Below are 12,543 nucleotides of genomic sequence, written 5' to 3'. Positions count from 1 at the left end.
GATGGGGGTTCAGGCAAAAGCCAGGCTATGGATTGCATTGCTAAATGCTCCATCAGAGTGCAATGGTCGCCTGTCCTTTTTTTAAGTGATGATGTGGGTTTAGCCTGTGCTGTATGTATGTATGGGTGGCTGACTGCCACCCACCCAGAAAGTGTATGGGAGGCTGGTTGGCTGCCAGCCTTCCTTCCATTCCTATGAGTAATGTGAGTGCTCATGAAGGGGACATGGTTGGGTCCACCCCTTTCCCGGTTATCCCCTCTAGGCCTTTTGGCTTAGATCAAGTGTAAAAAAAGAAAGGATCTTGCGACAGATCGCATCCTGAGGCACGTTTTTTTTTGTGTGAATACTTGCACTTGGGTGACTTGTGAGCACATACTGATACATACGTTCCCTATCTGGGGACCATAAATTAAATGGATTTTTGAGAAAGGGAGCTGATTTGGAAGCTTGCTTCTGTCGCCCTATGCATTGACCCGATGTGGCAGTATCTTCGGGTAGTGAACAGTGCACCACCCCATTCCAGTGTTAAACAAGAAAGATTCTCATTTAATCCTCCGTGGGTGAGAATTTGAGTTTGAGAATTGGAGACCAAAATGATGAGTTGCACTGACTGGTTTATGAACGTCTATTCATTTAGCGTTTTAATGACCATGTTTGCACACTGATTGGTGTAAAAAAATAAAATAAAACTAAATAATAATAATCTAGCACACCTGTGCAGGTTTGACATGGCATGACAGGTAGCTGTCTTGTGGGTGGTGCTGAATCCTGTTAAATGACATGAGGGTCTCATGCCTATACACAAGGGTGTGTCATTGCTGTTGCTTGACCATGCATTGGTTTCTGTGGTCAGTGAATGATAAAAACAAAATTTACCATCCATTGATGGATGGGAAATCCGCCATGAGGCATTTGTTTTTAGAAACTGCTGCTCACAACCAATGTTGCAATGGAGTGTCTCCATCTGCTGGTGGTATTGGAAAGGCATTAGTGCTATGACAGGGTCTGAAGAAGAAGAAGAAGAAGACGGAAAAAAATATATATAAAAAGAAAAAGAGAGAGAGAGAGAGAGACTGACTTAGTGAGCGAGTGAGTGAGAGTGAGTGAGAGTGAATGAGTGAGTGAGTGATTGAGTGAGTGAGTGAGTGAGAACAAATGAGTTAAAGCAAGTGAGTGAGAGAGATCGAATGAATGAAAGTCTGAATGACAGAAAGAAAAAAGGATGAAGAAAGAAGCATGAAGAAAAAAAAATGTATATGGAGTTGCTGACATGAGTGCAATCTACAAAGCCGTTGAGGCTGATCCTCATGGGAGGATTATTGCACCAGGACCCTTAGCACTTTTAAAATGCCATTCAATGCCACGGGCTAGATGTAAACTGCAGATGACCATGTTGTGGTAGTTACCATGGATACCCAAGTGATGTGTGAGCTAACACATAGGCCCAACAGATTCCAAGAAGGCCAGAATCACCAGCGGCACCACCATCGATTGTCAGGTCACCCGGATTCAGCAAATACCAGAGTCCAAAATGATGCAGGTTTATACTGTTAATTTTCAGTTTATCGTTACAGTTGGTGTTATTCCATGTCGGAAGGGACGCAGCTACAGCCAGTGGGGTAACAAGAGACAGGCAGGCAGCTATGTGCAACAAAGGTAGGCGTGTTGTTTTCATATGCAGATCTGAAATATTGTCTTATATGCAAGAGGAGGAGTGATGGGGGTTCAGGCAAAAGCCAGGCTATGGATTGCATTGCTAAATGCTCCATCAGAGTGCAATGGTCGCCTGTCCTTTTTTTAAGTGATGATGTGGGTTTAGCCTGTGCTGTATGTATGTATGGGTGGCTGACTGCCACCCACCCAGAAAGTGTATGGGAGGCTGGTTGGCTGCCAGCCTTCCTTCCATTCCTATGAGTAATGTGAGTGCTCATGAAGGGGACATGGTTGGGTCCACCCCTTTCCCGGTTATCCCCTCTAGGCCTTTTGGCTTAGATCAAGTGTAAAAAAAGAAAGGATCTTGCGACAGATCGCATCCTGAGGCACGTTTTTTTTTGTGTGAATACTTGCACTTGGGTGACTTGTGAGCACATACTGATACATACGTTCCCTATCTGGGGACCATAAATTAAATGGATTTTTGAGAAAGGGAGCTGATTTGGAAGCTTGCTTCTGTCGCCCTATGCATTGACCCGATGTGGCAGTATCTTCGGGTAGTGAACAGTGCACCACCCCATTCCAGTGTTAAACAAGAAAGATTCTCATTTAATCCTCCGTGGGTGAGAATTTGAGTTTGAGAATTGGAGACCAAAATGATGAGTTGCACTGACTGGTTTATGAACGTCTATTCATTTAGCGTTTTAATGACCATGTTTGCACACTGATTGGTGTAAAAAAATAAAATAAAACTAAATAATAATAATCTAGCACACCTGTGCAGGTTTGACATGACATGACAGGTAGCTGTCTTGTGGGTGGTGCTGAATCCTGTTAAATGACATGAGGGTCTCATGCCTATACACAAGGGTGTGTCATTGCTGTTGCTTGACCATGCATTGGTTTCTGTGGTCAGTGAATGATAAAAACAAAATTTACCATCCATTGATGGATGGGAAATCCGCCATGAGGCATTTGTTTTTAGAAACTGCTGCTCACAACCAATGTTGCAATGGAGTGTCTCCATCTGCTGGTGGTATTGGAAAGGCATTAGTGCTATGACAGGGTCTGAAGAAGAAGAAGAAGACGGAAAAAAATATATATAAAAAGAAAAAGAGAGAGAGAGAGAGACTGACTTAGTGAGCGAGTGAGTGAGAGTGAGTGAGAGTGAATGAGTGAGTGAGTGATTGAGTGAGTGAGTGAGTGAGAACAAATGAGTTAAAGCAAGTGAGTGAGAGAGATCGAATGAATGAAAGTCTGAATGACAGAAAGAAAAAAGGATGAAGAAAGAAGCATGAAGAAAAAAAAATGTATATGGAGTTGCTGACATGAGTGCAATCTACAAAGCCGTTGAGGCTGATCCTCATGGGAGGATTATTGCACCAGGACCCTTAGCACTTTTAAAATGCCATTCAATGCCACGGGCTAGATGTAAACTGCAGATGACCATGTTGTGGTAGTTACCATGGATACCCAAGTGATGTGTGAGCTAACACATAGGCCCAACAGATTCCAAGAAGGCCAGAATCACCAGCGGCACCACCATCGATTGTCAGGTCACCCGGATTCAGCAAATACCAGAGTCCAAAATGATGCAGGTTTATACTGTTAATTTTCAGTTTATCGTTACAGTTGGTGTTATTCCATGTCGGAAGGGACGCAGCTACAGCCAGTGGGGTAACTAGAGACAGGCAGGCAGCTATGTGCAACAAAGGTAGGCGTGTTGTTTTCATATGCAGATCTGAAATATTGTCTTATATGCAAGAGGAGGAGTGATGGGGGTTCAGGCAAAAGCCAGGCTATGGATTGCATTGCTAAATGCTCCATCAGAGTGCAATGGTCGCCTGTCCTTTTTTTTAAGTGATGATGTGGGTTTAGCCTGTGCTGTATGTATGTATGGGTGGCTGACTGCCACCCACCCAGAAAGTGTATGGGAGGCTGGTTGGCTGCCAGCCTTCCTTCCATTCCTATGAGTAATGTGAGTGCTCATGAAGGGGACATGGTTGGGTCCACCCCTTTCCCGGTTATCCCCTCTAGGCCTTTTGGCTTAGATCAAGTGTAAAAAAAGAAAGGATCTTGCGACAGATCGCATCCTGAGGCACGTTTTTTTTTTTGTGTGAATACTTGCACTTGGGTGACTTGTGAGCACATACTGATACATACGTTCCCTATCTGGGGACCATAAATTAAATGGATTTTTGAGAAAGGGAGCTGATTTGGAAGCTTGCTTCTGTCGCCCTATGCATTGACCCGATGTGGCAGTATCTTCGGGTAGTGAACAGTGCACCACCCCATTCCAGTGTTAAACAAGAAAGATTCTCATTTAATCCTCCGTGGGTGAGAATTTGAGTTTGAGAATTGGAGACCAAAATGATGAGTTGCACTGACTGGTTTATGAACGTCTATTCATTTAGCGTTTTAATGACCATGTTTGCACACTGATTGGTGTAAAAAAATAAAATAAAACTAAATAATAATAATCTAGCACACCTGTGCAGGTTTGACATGACATGACAGGTAGCTGTCTTGTGGGTGGTGCTGAATCCTGTTAAATGACATGAGGGTCTCATGCCTATACACAAGGGTGTGTCATTGCTGTTGCTTGACCATGCATTGGTTTCTGTGGTCAGTGAATGATAAAAACAAAATTTACCATCCATTGATGGATGGGAAATCCGCCATGAGGCATTTGTTTTTAGAAACTGCTGCTCACAACCAATGTTGCAATGGAGTGTCTCCATCTGCTGGTGGTATTGGAAAGGCATTAGTGCTATGACAGGGTCTGAAGAAGAAGAAGAAGAAGACGGAAAAAAATATATATAAAAAGAAAAAGAGAGAGAGAGAGAGAGACTGACTTAGTGAGCGAGTGAGTGAGAGTGAGTGAGAGTGAATGAGTGAGTGAGTGATTGAGTGAGTGAGTGAGTGAGTGAGAACAAATGAGTTAAAGCAAGTGAGTGAGAGAGATCGAATGAATGAAAGTCTGAATGACAGAAAGAAAAAAGGATGAAGAAAGAAGCATGAAGAAAAAAAAATGTATATGGAGTTGCTGACATGAGTGCAATCTACAAAGCCGTTGAGGCTGATACTCATGGGAGGATTATTGCACCAGGACCCTTAGCACTTTTAAAATGCCATTCAATGCCACGGGCTAGATGTAAACTGCAGATGACCATGGATACCCAAGTGATGTGTGAGCTAACACATAGGCCCAACAGATTCCAAGAAGGCCAGAATCACCAGCGGCACCACCATCGATTGTCAGGTCACCCGGATTCAGCAAATACCAGAGTCCAAAATGATGCAGGTTTATACTGTTAATTTTCAGTTTATCGTTACAGTTGGTGTTATTCCATGTCGGAAGGGACGCAGCTACAGCCAGTGGGGTAACTAGAGACAGGCAGGCAGCTATGTGCAACAAAGGTAGGCGTGTTGTTTTCATATGCAGATCTGAAATATTGTCTTATATGCAAGAGGAGGAGTGATGGGGGTTCAGGCAAAAGCCAGGCTATGGATTGCATTGCTAAATGCTCCATCAGAGTGCAATGGTCGCCTGTCCTTTTTTTTAAGTGATGATGTGGGTTTAGCCTGTGCTGTATGTATGTATGGGTGGCTGACTGCCACCCACCCAGAAAGTGTATGGGAGGCTGGTTGGCTGCCAGCCTTCCTTCCATTCCTATGAGTAATGTGAGTGCTCATGAAGGGGACATGGTTGGGTCCACCCCTTTCCCGGTTATCCCCTCTAGGCCTTTTGGCTTAGATCAAGTGTAAAAAAAGAAAGGATCTTGCGACAGATCGCATCCTGAGGCACGTTTTTTTTTGTGTGAATACTTGCACTTGGGTGACTTGTGAGCACATACTGATACATACGTTCCCTATCTGGGGACCATAAATTAAATGGATTTTTGAGAAAGGGAGCTGATTTGGAAGCTTGCTTCTGTCGCCCTATGCATTGACCCGATGTGGCAGTATCTTCGGGTAGTGAACAGTGCACCACCCCATTCCAGTGTTAAACAAGAAAGATTCTCATTTAATCCTCCGTGGGTGAGAATTTGAGTTTGAGAATTGGAGACCAAAATGATGAGTTGCACTGACTGGTTTATGAACGTCTATTCATTTAGCGTTTTAATGACCATGTTTGCACACTGATTGGTGTAAAAAAATAAAATAAAACTAAATAATAATAATCTAGCACACCTGTGCAGGTTTGACATGACATGACAGGTAGCTGTCTTGTGGGTGGTGCTGAATCCTGTTAAATGACATGAGGGTCTCATGCCTATACACAAGGGTGTGTCATTGCTGTTGCTTGACCATGCATTGGTTTCTGTGGTCAGTGAATGATAAAAACAAAATTTACCATCCATTGATGGATGGGAAATCCGCCATGAGGCATTTGTTTTTAGAAACTGCTGCTCACAACCAATGTTGCAATGGAGTGTCTCCATCTGCTGGTGGTATTGGAAAGGCATTAGTGCTATGACAGGGTCTGAAGAAGAAGAAGAAGAAGACGGAAAAAAATATATATAAAAAGAAAAAGAGAGAGAGAGAGAGACTGACTTAGTGAGCGAGTGAGTGAGAGAGTGAGAGTGAGTGAGAGTGAATGAGTGAGTGAGTGATTGAGTGAGTGAGTGAGTGAGTGAGAACAAATGAGTTAAAGCAAGTGAGTGAGAGAGATCGAATGAATGAAAGTCTGAATGACAGAAAGAAAAAAGGATGAAGAAAGAAGCATGAAGAAAAAAAAATGTATATGGAGTTGCTGACATGAGTGCAATCTACAAAGCCGTTGAGGCTGATCCTCATGGGAGGATTATTGCACCAGGACCCTTAGCACTTTTAAAATGCCATTCAATGCCACGGGCTAGATGTAAACTGCAGATGACCATGTTGTGGTAGTTACCATGGATACCCAAGTGATGTGTGAGCTAACACATAGGCCCAACAGATTCCAAGAAGGCCAGAATCACCAGCGGCACCACCATCGATTGTCAGGTCACCCGGATTCAGCAAATACCAGAGTCCAAAATGATGCAGGTTTATACTGTTAATTTTCAGTTTATCGTTACAGTTGGTGTTATTCCATGTCGGAAGGGACGCAGCTACAGCCAGTGGGGTAACTAGAGACAGGCAGGCAGCTATGTGCAACAAAGGTAGGCGTGTTGTTTTCATATGCAGATCTGAAATATTGTCTTATATGCAAGAGGAGGAGTGATGGGGGTTCAGGCAAAAGCCAGGCTATGGATTGCATTGCTAAATGCTCCATCAGAGTGCAATGGTCGCCTGTCCTTTTTTTAAGTGATGATGTGGGTTTAGCCTGTGCTGTATGTATGTATGGGTGGCTGACTGCCACCCACCCAGAAAGTGTATGGGAGGCTGGTTGGCTGCCAGCCTTCCTTCCATTCCTATGAGTAATGTGAGTGCTCATGAAGGGGACATGGTTGGGTCCACCCCTTTCCCGGTTATCCCCTCTAGGCCTTTTGGCTTAGATCAAGTGTAAAAAAAGAAAGGATCTTGCGACAGATCGCATCCTGAGGCACGTTTTTTTTTGTGTGAATACTTGCACTTGGGTGACTTGTGAGCACATACTGATACATACGTTCCCTATCTGGGGACCATAAATTAAATGGATTTTTGAGAAAGGGAGCTGATTTGGAAGCTTGCTTCTGTCGCCCTATGCATTGACCCGATGTGGCAGTATCTTCGGGTAGTGAACAGTGCACCACCCCATTCCAGTGTTAAACAAGAAAGATTCTCATTTAATCCTCCGTGGGTGAGAATTTGAGTTTGAGAATTGGAGACCAAAATGATGAGTTGCACTGACTGGTTTATGAACGTCTATTCATTTAGCGTTTTAATGACCATGTTTGCACACTGATTGGTGTAAAAAAAATAAAATAAAACTAAATAATAATAATCTAGCACACCTGTGCAGGTTTGACATGACATGACAGGTAGCTGTCTTGTGGGTGGTGCTGAATCCTGTTAAATGACATGAGGGTCTCATGCCTATACACAAGGGTGTGTCATTGCTGTTGCTTGACCATGCATTGGTTTCTGTGGTCAGTGAATGATAAAAACAAAATTTACCATCCATTGATGGATGGGAAATCCGCCATGAGGCATTTGTTTTTAGAAACTGCTGCTCACAACCAATGTTGCAATGGAGTGTCTCCATCTGCTGGTGGTATTGGAAAGGCATTAGTGCTATGACAGGGTCTGAAGAAGAAGAAGAAGAAGACGGAAAAAAATATATATAAAAAGAAAAAGAGAGAGAGAGAGAGAGACTGACTTAGTGAGCGAGTGAGTGAGAGTGAGTGAGAGTGAATGAGTGAGTGAGTGATTGAGTGAGTGAGTGAGTGAGAACAAATGAGTTAAAGCAAGTGAGTGAGAGAGATCGAATGAATGAAAGTCTGAATGACAGAAAGAAAAAAGGATGAAGAAAGAAGCATGAAGAAAAAAAAATGTATATGGAGTTGCTGACATGAGTGCAATCTACAAAGCCGTTGAGGCTGATCCTCATGGGAGGATTATTGCACCAGGACCCTTAGCACTTTTAAAATGCCATTCAATGCCACGGGCTAGATGTAAACTGCAGATGACCATGTTGTGGTAGTTACCATGGATACCCAAGTGATGTGTGAGCTAACACATAGGCCCAACAGATTCCAAGAAGGCCAGAATCACCAGCGGCACCACCATCGATTGTCAGGTCACCCGGATTCAGCAAATACCAGAGTCCAAAATGATGCAGGTTTATACTGTTAATTTTCAGTTTATCGTTACAGTTGGTGTTATTCCATGTCGGAAAGGACGCAGCTACAGCCAGTGGGGTAACTAGAGACAGGCAGGCAGCTATGTGCAACAAAGGTAGGCGTGTTGTTTTCATATGCAGATCTGAAATATTGTCTTATATGCAAGAGGAGGAGTGATGGGGGTTCAGGCAAAAGCCAGGCTATGGATTGCATTGCTAAATGCTCCATCAGAGTGCAATGGTCGCCTGTCCTTTTTTTAAGTGATGATGTGGGTTTAGCCTGTGCTGTATGTATGTATGGGTGGCTGACTGCCACCCACCCAGAAAGTGTATGGGAGGCTGGTTGGCTGCCAGCCTTCCTTCCATTCCTATGAGTAATGTGAGTGCTCATGAAGGGGACATGGTTGGGTCCACCCCTTTCCCGGTTATCCCCTCTAGGCCTTTTGGCTTAGATCAAGTGTAAAAAAAGAAAGGATCTTGCGACAGATCGCATCCTGAGGCACGTTTTTTTTTGTGTGAATACTTGCACTTGGGTGACTTGTGAGCACATACTGATACATACGTTCCCTATCTGGGGACCATAAATTAAATGGATTTTTGAGAAAGGGAGCTGATTTGGAAGCTTGCTTCTGTCGCCCTATGCATTGACCCGATGTGGCAGTATCTTCGGGTAGTGAACAGTGCACCACCCCATTCCAGTGTTAAACAAGAAAGATTCTCATTTAATCCTCCGTGGGTGAGAATTTGAGTTTGAGAATTGGAGACCAAAATGATGAGTTGCACTGACTGGTTTATGAACGTCTATTCATTTAGCGTTTTAATGACCATGTTTGCACACTGATTGGTGTAAAAAAATAAAATAAAACTAAATAATAATAATCTAGCACACCTGTGCAGGTTTGACATGACATGACAGGTAGCTGTCTTGTGGGTGGTGCTGAATCCTGTTAAATGACATGAGGGTCTCATGCCTATACACAAGGGTGTGTCATTGCTGTTGCTTGACCATGCATTGGTTTCTGTGGTCAGTGAATGATAAAAACAAAATTTACCATCCATTGATGGATGGGAAATCCGCCATGAGGCATTTGTTTTTAGAAACTGCTGCTCACAACCAATGTTGCAATGGAGTGTCTCCATCTGCTGGTGGTATTGGAAAGGCATTAGTGCTATGACAGGGTCTGAAGAAGAAGAAGAAGAAGAAGACGGAAAAAAATATATATAAAAAGAAAAAGAGAGAGAGAGAGAGAGACTGACTTAGTGAGCGAGTGAGTGAGAGTGAGTGAGAGTGAATGAGTGAGTGAGTGATTGAGTGAGTGAGTGAGTGAGAACAAATGAGTTAAAGCAAGTGAGTGAGAGAGATCGAATGAATGAAAGTCTGAATGACAGAAAGAAAAAAGGATGAAGAAAGAAGCATGAAGAAAAAAAAATGTATATGGAGTTGCTGACATGAGTGCAATCTACAAAGCCGTTGAGGCTGATCCTCATGGGAGGATTATTGCACCAGGACCCTTAGCACTTTTAAAATGCCATTCAATGCCACGGGCTAGATGTAAACTGCAGATGACCATGTTGTGGTAGTTACCATGGATACCCAAGTGATGTGTGAGCTAACACATAGGCCCAACAGATTCCAAGAAGGCCAGAATCACCAGCGGCACCACCATCGATTGTCAGGTCACCCGGATTCAGCAAATACCAGAGTCCAAAATGATGCAGGTTTATACTGTTAATTTTCAGTTTATCGTTACAGTTGGTGTTATTCCATGTCGGAAGGGACGCAGCTACAGCCAGTGGGGTAACTAGAGACAGGCAGGCAGCTATGTGCAACAAAGGTAGGCGTGTTGTTTTCATATGCACATCTGAAATATTGTCTTATATGCAAGAGGAGGAGTGATGGGGGTTCAGGCAAAAGCCAGGCTATGGATTGCATTGCTAAATGCTCCATCAGAGTGCAATGGTCGCCTGTCCTTTTTTTTAAGTGATGATGTGGGTTTAGCCTGTGCTGTATGTATGTATGGGTGGCTGACTGCCACCCACCCAGAAAGTGTATGGGAGGCTGGTTGGCTGCCAGCCTTCCTTCCATTCCTATGAGTAATGTGAGTGCTCATGAAGGGGACATGGTTGGGTCCACCCCTTTCCCGGTTATCCCCTCTAGGCCTTTTGGCTTAGATCAAGTGTAAAAAAAGAAAGGATCTTGCGACAGATCGCATCCTGAGGCACGTTTTTTTTTTTGTGTGAATACTTGCACTTGGGTGACTTGTGAGCACATACTGATACATACGTTCCCTATCTGGGGACCATAAATTAAATGGATTTTTGAGAAAGGGAGCTGATTTGGAAGCTTGCTTCTGTCGCCCTATGCATTGACCCGATGTGGCAGTATCTTCGGGTAGTGAACAGTGCACCACCCCATTCCAGTGTTAAACAAGAAAGATTCTCATTTAATCCTCCGTGGGTGAGAATTTGAGTTTGAGAATTGGAGACCAAAATGATGAGTTGCACTGACTGGTTTATGAACGTCTATTCATTTACCGTTTTAATGACCATGTTTGCACACTGATTGGTGTAAAAAAATAAAATAAAACTAAATAATAATAATCTAGCACACCTGTGCAGGTTTGACATGACATGACAGGTAGCTGTCTTGTGGGTGGTGCTGAATCCTGTTAAATGACATGAGGGTCTCATGCCTATACACAAGGGTGTGTCATTGCTGTTGCTTGACCATGCATTGGTTTCTGTGGTCAGTGAATGATAAAAACAAAATTTACCATCCATTGATGGATGGGAAATCCGCCATGAGGCATTTGTTTTTAGAAACTGCTGCTCACAACCAATGTTGCAATGGAGTGTCTCCATCTGCTGGTGGTATTGGAAAGGCATTAGTGCTATGACAGGGTCTGAAGAAGAAGAAGAAGAAGACGGAAAAAAATATATATAAAAAGAAAAAGAGAGAGAGAGAGAGAGACTGACTTAGTGAGCGAGTGAGTGAGAGTGAGTGAGAGTGAATGAGTGAGTGAGTGATTGAGTGAGTGAGTGAGTGAGTGAGAACAAATGAGTTAAAGCAAGTGAGTGAGAGAGATCGAATGAATGAAAGTCTGAATGACAGAAAGAAAAAAGGATGAAGAAAGAAGCATGAAGAAAAAAAAATGTATATGGAGTTGCTGACATGAGTGCAATCTACAAAGCCGTTGAGGCTGATACTCATGGGAGGATTATTGCACCAGGACCCTTAGCACTTTTAAAATGCCATTCAATGCCACGGGCTAGATGTAAACTGCAGATGACCATGTTGTGGTAGTTACCATGGATACCCAAGTGATGTGTGAGCTAACACATAGGCCCAACAGATTCCAAGAAGGCCAGAATCACCAGCGGCACCACCATCGATTGTCAGGTCACCCGGATTCAGCAAATACCAGAGTCCAAAATGATGCAGGTTTATACTGTTAATTTTCAGTTTATCGTTACAGTTGGTGTTATTCCATGTCGGAAGGGACGCAGCTACAGCCAGTGGGGTAACTAGAGACAGGCAGGCAGCTATGTGCAACAAAGGTAGGCGTGTTGTTTTCATATGCAGATCTGAAATATTGTCTTATATGCAAGAGGAGGAGTGATGGGGGTTCAGGCAAAAGCCAGGCTATGGATTGCATTGCTAAATGCTCCATCAGAGTGCAATGGTCGCCTGTCCTTTTTTTTAAGTGATGATGTGGGTTTAGCCTGTGCTGTATGTATGTATGGGTGGCTGACTGCCACCCACCCAGAAAGTGTATGGGAGGCTGGTTGGCTGCCAGCCTTCCTTCCATTCCTATGAGTAATGTGAGTGCTCATGAAGGGGACATGGTTGGGTCCACCCCTTTCCCGGTTATCCCCTCTAGGCCTTTTGGCTTAGATCAAGTGTAAAAAAAGAAAGGATCTTGCGACAGATCGCATCCTGAGGCACGTTTTTTTTTGTGTGAATACTTGCACTTGGGTGACTTGTGAGCACATACTGATACATACGTTCCCTATCTGGGGACCATAAATTAAATGGATTTTTGAGAAAGGGAGCTGATTTGGAAGCTTGCTTCTGTCGCCCTATGCATTGACCCGATGTGGCAGTATCTTCGGGTAGTGAACAGTGCACCACCCCATTCCAG

At 43.6% G+C, this 12,543-nt stretch overlaps 8 pseudogenes; all 8 read left to right on the top strand.

Annotated features, from left to right (window-relative positions):
- The first annotated feature begins 251 nt into the window (after window positions 1-251).
- Window positions 252-515, top strand: LOC130285877 (U2 spliceosomal RNA; annotated as a pseudogene).
- Window positions 516-1,967: 1,452 nt separating this feature from the next.
- On the top strand, window positions 1,968-2,231 carry LOC130285874 (U2 spliceosomal RNA; annotated as a pseudogene).
- A 1,448-nt stretch (window positions 2,232-3,679) lies between these two features.
- On the top strand, window positions 3,680-3,945 carry LOC130288248 (U2 spliceosomal RNA; annotated as a pseudogene).
- A 1,440-nt stretch (window positions 3,946-5,385) lies between these two features.
- On the top strand, window positions 5,386-5,649 carry LOC130285873 (U2 spliceosomal RNA; annotated as a pseudogene).
- Window positions 5,650-7,111: 1,462 nt separating this feature from the next.
- Window positions 7,112-7,375, top strand: LOC130285872 (U2 spliceosomal RNA; annotated as a pseudogene).
- Window positions 7,376-8,828: 1,453 nt separating this feature from the next.
- LOC130285871 (U2 spliceosomal RNA) lies at window positions 8,829-9,092 on the top strand (annotated as a pseudogene).
- Window positions 9,093-10,548: 1,456 nt separating this feature from the next.
- On the top strand, window positions 10,549-10,814 carry LOC130288247 (U2 spliceosomal RNA; annotated as a pseudogene).
- A 1,457-nt stretch (window positions 10,815-12,271) lies between these two features.
- LOC130285870 (U2 spliceosomal RNA) lies at window positions 12,272-12,535 on the top strand (annotated as a pseudogene).
- The last annotated feature ends 8 nt before the right edge of the window (window positions 12,536-12,543 follow it).

The sequence above is a fragment of the Hyla sarda genome, chromosome 8 (genome assembly GCF_029499605.1).
Source record: "Hyla sarda isolate aHylSar1 chromosome 8, aHylSar1.hap1, whole genome shotgun sequence".
In the NCBI taxonomy this organism is placed as follows: Eukaryota; Metazoa; Chordata; class Amphibia; order Anura; family Hylidae; genus Hyla; species Hyla sarda.
This window is presented reverse-complemented; position numbering and strand designations above follow the sequence as displayed.